Source organism: Mustela nivalis (assembly GCF_964662115.1).
Source record: "Mustela nivalis genome assembly, contig: HAP1_SCAFFOLD_143, whole genome shotgun sequence".
NCBI lineage: Eukaryota > Metazoa > Chordata > Mammalia > Carnivora > Mustelidae > Mustela > Mustela nivalis.
In genome coordinates, this window is record NW_028136478.1 from 1604670 (window position 1) to 1611130 (window position 6461).

Sequence of the window (6461 nt, forward strand, 5' to 3'; positions counted from 1 at the left end):
TCTTTAGTTGTTCCAAGTGTTGGATCTTTCTTAATTATTCTACTACCACAATTTACTTGTTCTAAGATTTGTCCCCCCCCCCATTTTAATATCTCTTAATGTGGCACTCACCTTGCACTTGATGACATATCCTACTTTAACTGACAGCATTTCTCTTTCTTAGTCGAAATTAAACTATAGTGCATCTTACACTTGATGAAAGCTAGGATGCAATGAAATACTCTATTATGGTTACGATTCTGATATTTGAAATCCTCCGGTAGCTCCCTGTGCCCCCACAGTGTAGTACCTCACCTCCTCGCCATAGTATACAAACGATCTCACCCCCAGTGTTAACCCCGGGGCTCAGCCTCCATCCACAGGTGACGCTGCCAGATCAGCTGTCGGTTGTCATGAACTTGCTGTAGTTTCCCGAATGCACTGTGCTGCCTCCTGGCACTCTGAAACTTGACACACTCATCCTCATTCTTCGCTTTGCCCTTGTCTATCACCTCCCTTGAAAATCTGTTCCTAAGTGGCTTTTCCCAGCTCCCACCTACCCTTGGCAGTCTATTATCTCCCTGTGGTAAAGCCTGTCACACTGCACCATGGACATGCCCGTTGTCCCCCTGAGAAGAGAAAAGGGACAATGAGGGCCCCCAGCATTTGCAGCTCTAGTGCAGAGCCCCATGCCTGGCTTGCAGGAAATGCCAGATCATGAAGACAAACGGAGATCATCCTCTGGCTAAAACCAGCTCTTCTTTGCCTACCGCAGGATCTGGATCAATAAAGAGCAGCCAGTTATTATTGCTGTTTTTCTAGGGATTTTTACCCCATATATTTCCCAGGTCTCTACTCTTTTTGTGGCACTTTAATTCAGGCTTCAACCACTTCCTAGTCAGATCAGGTGAAATCATTTTCCTTCCCATACCCTCGATGTATTTCACATCTAGTAATTCTTTATTTAAAGATCTTATTTACCCATTTGACAGACAGATCACAAGTAGGTAGAGAGGGAGGCAGAGAGAGAGGGGGGAAGCAGGCTCCCCGCTGAGCAGAGAGCCCGATGTGGGGCTCCATCCCAGGACCCTGAAATCATGACCTGAGCCGAAGGCAGAGGCCTAAACCACTGAGCCACCCAGGAGCCCCCATATCTGGTAATTTTTAACCAACGTGGATTTGCTGCATCAAATAGTTCCTTCTTCTTCAAATATAAATATATAAATAAAGTGATCAAGTCACTCGCATGTCTTAGGAGAATGTCATACCTTTAGTAGCAAACTTGAAATCTTGGCCATTGGTTTTGATTTTTGTTTTGGTTAGATTTGGTTCGGTTTTTGTCATTTTAAAAATCCCTCCAGCCCTTGGCTCTGTCTGACCTGATTGCTTTCAGCTGTTTCTGCAACAAAATTGTCCGGGCAGCGAAAACTCTCATTGTTTACAGTGGCGCCCCCTTCTGAACACTTTGTTAATAAAAAGCTTTTTTGTTTGTTTGTTTGTTTTTCGTCTATGGTAAATGTGGAACAACAATGAGGTACTTCAAAGAGGTGAACCACAGATAAATTTCTCTAAGGGTGGGGTGAGGGTTACTCAAAAAGGAACTTGACAAGGCTTTTAAGGATATCGACAATCATTATAACATAACTTGACTGATTGTTACCGCGCTCTTAACTGGGCAAACACTTGTTGGCTTCCAAGAAAAACTAACATAGTTGAAATGGTTCTAGTGGCCTTCTAGCACAGGGTATGATGGGGTAGGTATTCTAGCCACTGGCTGTGCAAGGCATGAGGCCTGTTAGTGATTCTATTTTTTCCTCTGCAGAATGGGTCTTTCTACATTCCAGGTCCTTTCTACCCCAATAAATAATGCGGCGATTCTCTCAGTGAGTTGTACTTTGGGTTTAAACAGCCAACTGTCTCTTAAAAAGGTCTTTTGTTTAAATTCCTTTAAAGAAAACTCCTTTCAAAAAAATTTTTTTATTTTTTATTTTTAAATCCCATATGTTTACTCTGATCATGGAACTTTGTCATTTTTACCATTTCTGCTGATTAAAATATTCTTTTTTTTTTTTTTAAAGATTTTCTGTATTTATTTGACAGAGAGAGAAATCACAAGTAGGCGGAGAGTCAGGCAGAGAGAGATAGAAAAGCAGGCTCCTGCTGAGCAAAGAGCCCGATGCGGGGCTCAATCCCAGGACACTGAGATCATGGCCCGAGCCGAAGGCAGAGGCTTAATCCACTGAGCCACCCAGGCGCCCCTGATTAAAATATTCTTCATCATTAGCACCTACTGCTCTCCTCTCTTGGTGGTCTCTCCGGAAGGGGTCTTCTCTAGCTCTTCTAGCAGGAGATGGGCAGTTCCCAAATACCCCTGTTGCCAGACTAACCTTACCTATCCTGCAGGGTCAGGTAGGCCTGGCCCTTTATCTGTTGTTCTCCTCTGAGGGGTTAGTTTTTCATACATACCGTGCTTTGCTTTTGTCAGGATTTACCCTGGATTATCAAAACCCTTTTCTTCTGCCAGTGAAGCCTAAGAAACTGTCCTAATGAGAAACCAGGAATTCAAACAGATCATATTTATCCTGAATGTTCTGTCCAAAATGAAAAATTCATTTCTGAGGTGCCTCAAGATCTCTGAGAAGGGAAGTTTCACCAACTCTGTCATGTAGGGGCATCAATTCCGATTCTGTGTCAATTTTACTACTTTCCCAGCTAGTAATTCTCTACCTCAGAAAGCCCACTGTCAACCGTTTTCTCTTTCAAAGGCAGTTGCTCTTAGAGTCTTCACATGGCACTTGGAGCCTGCTGGTCGTTGGCTACTGCCCTCTGTACCTTGGGTCTAACAGCTGCAAGGCTTCAAGATGAGCACGTCTCTTGTTCTAGGACTTAATATAGTTTGGGGCACATGGTAAGCAATAATCACTTCTTTAGTTGATCCAAGTGTTGGATCTTTCTTAATTATTCTACTACCACAATTTACTTGTTCTAAGATTTGTCCCCCCCCCCCATTTTAATATCTCTTAAGGTGGCACTCACCTTGCACTTGATGACATATCCTACTTTAAGTGACAGCATTTCTCTTTCTTAGTCGAACATAAACTATAGTGCATCTTACACTTGATGAAAGCTAGGATGCAATGAAATACTCTATTATGGTTACGATTCTGATATTTGAAATCCTCCGGTAGCTCCCTGTGCCCCCACAGTGTAGTACCTCACCTCCTCGCCATAGTATACAAACGATCTCTCCCCCAGTGTTAACCCCGGGGCTCAGCCTCCATCCACAGGTGACGCTGCCAGATCAGCTGTCGGGTGTCATGAACTTGCTGTAGTTTCCCGAATGCACTGTGCTGCCTCCTGGCACTCTGAAACTTGACACACTCATCCTCATTCTTCGCTTTGCCCTTGTCTATCACCTCCCTTGAAAATCTGTTCCTAAGTGGCTTTTCCCAGCTCCCACCTACCCTTGGCAGTCTATTATCTCCCTGTGGTAAAGCCTGTCGCACTGCACCATGGACATGCCCGTTGTCCCCCTGAGAAGAGAAAAGGGACAATGAGGGCCCCCAGCATTTGCAGCTCTAGTGCAGAGCCCCATGCCTGGCTTGCAGGAAATGCCAGATCATGAAGACAAACGGAGATCATCCTCTGGCTAAAACCAGCTCTTCTTTGCCTACCGCAGGATCTGGATCAATAAAGAGCAGCCAGTTATTATTGCTGTTTTTCTAGGGATTTTTACCCCATATATTTCCCAGGTCTCTACTCTTTTTGTGGCACTTTAATTCAGGCTTCAACCACTTCCTAGTCCGATCAGGTGAAATCATTTTCCTTCCCATACCCTCGATGTATTTCACATCTAGTAATTCTTTATTTAAAGATCTTATTTACCCATTTGACAGACAGATCACAAGTAGGTAGAGAGGGAGGCAGAGAGAGAGGGGGGAAGCAGGCTCCCCGCTGAGCAGAGAGCCCGATGTGGGGCTCCATCCCAGGACCCTGAAATCATGACCTGAGCCGAAGGCAGAGGCCTAAACCACTGAGCCACCCAGGAGCCCCCATATCTGGTAATTTTTAACCAACGTGGATTTGCTGCATCAAATAGTTCCTTCTTCTTCAAATATAAATATATAAATAAAGTGATCAAGTCACTCGCATGTCTTAGGAGAATGTCATACCTTTAGTAGCAAACTTGAAATCTTGGCCATTGGTTTTGATTTTTGTTTTGGTTAGATTTGGTTCGGTTTTTGTCATTTTAAAAATCCCTCCAGCCCTTGGCTCTGTCTGACCTGATTGCTTTCAGCTGTTTCTGCAACAAAATTGCCCGGGCAGCGAAAACTCTCATTGTTTACAGTGGCGCCCCCTTCTGAACACTTTGTTAATAAAAAGCTTTTTTTTTGTTTGTTTGTTTTTCGGCTATGGTAAATGTGGAACAACAATGAGGTACTTCAAAGAGGTGAACCACAGATAAATTTCTCTAAGGGTGGGGTGAGGGTTACTCAAAAAGGAACTTGACAAGGCTTTTAAAGATATCGACAATCATTATAACATAACGTGACTGATTGTTACCGCGCTCTTAACTGGGCAAACACTTGTTGGCTTCCAAGAAAAACTAACATAGTTGAAATGGTTCTAGTGGCCTTCTAGCACAGGGTATGATGGGGTAGGTATTCTAGCCACTGGCTGTGCAAGGCATGAGGCCTGTTAGTGATTCTATTTTTTCCTCTGCAGAATGGGTCTTTCTACATTCCAGGTCCTTTCTACCCCAATAAATAATGCGGCGATTCTCTCAGTGAGTTGTACTTTGGGTTTAAACAGCCAACTGTCTCTTAAAAAGGTCTTTAGTTTAAATTCCTTTAAAGAAAAGTCCTTTCAAAAAAATTTTTTTATTTTTTATTTTTAAATCCCATATGTTTACTCTGATCATGGAACTTTGTCATTTTAACCATCTCTGCTGATTAAAATATTCTTTTTTTTTTTTAAGATTTTCTGTATTTATTTGACAGAGAGAGAAATCACAAGTAGGCGGAGAGTCAGGCAGAGAGAGATAGAAAAGCAGGCTCCTGCTGAGCAAAGAGCCCGATGCGGGGCTCAATCCCAGGACACTGAGATCATGGCCCGAGCCGAAGGCAGAGGCTTAATCCACTGAGCCACCCAGGCGCCCCTGATTAAAATATTCTTCATCATTAGCACCTACGGCTCTCCTCTCTTGGTGGTCTCTCCGGAAGGGGTCTTCTCTAGCTCTTCTAGCAGGAGATGGGCAGTTCCCAAATACCCCTGTTGCCAGACTAACCTTACCTATCCTGCAGGGTCAGGTAGGCCTGGCCCTTTATATGTTGTTCTCCTCTGAGGGGTTAGTTTTTCATAGATACCGTGCTTTGCTTTTGTCAGGATTTACCCTGGATTATCAAAACCCTTTTCTTCTGCCAGTGAAGCCTAAGAAACTGTCCTAATGAGAAACCAGGAATTCAAACAGATCATATTTATCCTGAATGTTCTGTCCAAAATGAAAAATTCATTTCTGAGGTGCCTCAAGATCTCTGAGAAGGGAAGTTTCACCAACTCTGTCATGTAGGGGCATCAATTCCGATTCTGTGTCAATTTTACTACTTTCCCAGCTAGTAATTCTCTACCTCAGAAAGCCCAGTGTCAACCGTTTTCTCTTTCAAAGGCAGTTGCTCTTAGAGTCTTCACATGGCACTTGGAGCCTGCTGGTCGTTGGCTACTGCCCTCTGTACCTTGGGTCTAACAGCTGCAAGGCTTCAAGATGAGCACGTCTCTTGTTCTAGGACTTAATATAGTTTGGGGCACATGGTAAGCAATAATCACTTCTTTAGTTGTTCCAAGTGTTGGATCTTTCTTAATTATTCTACTACCACAATTTACTTGTTCTAAGATTTGTCCCCCCCCCCATTTTAATATCTCTTAATGTGGCACTCACCTTGCACTTGATGACATATCCTACTTTAACTGACAGCATTTCTCTTTCTTAGTCGAAATTAAACTATAGTGCATCTTACACTTGATGAAAGCTAGGATGCAATGAAATACTCTATTATGGTTACGATTCTGATATTTGAAATCCTCCGGTAGCTCCCTGTGCCCCCACAGTGTAGTACCTCACCTCCTCGCCATAGTATACAAACGATCTCACCCCCAGTGTTAACCCCGGGGCTCAGCCTCCATCCACAGGTGACGCTGCCAGATCAGCTGTCGGTTGTCATGAACTTGCTGTAGTTTCCCGAATGCACTGTGCTGCCTCCTGGCACTCTGAAACTTGACACACTCATCCTCATTCTTCGCTTTGCCCTTGTCTATCACCTCCCTTGAAAATCTGTTCCTAAGTGGCTTTTCCCAGCTCCCACCTACCCTTGGCAGTCTATTATCTCCCTGTGGTAAAGCCTGTCACACTGCACCATGGACATGCCCGTTGTCCCCCTGAGAAGAGAAAAGGGACAATGAGGGCCCCCAGCATTTGCAGCTCTAGT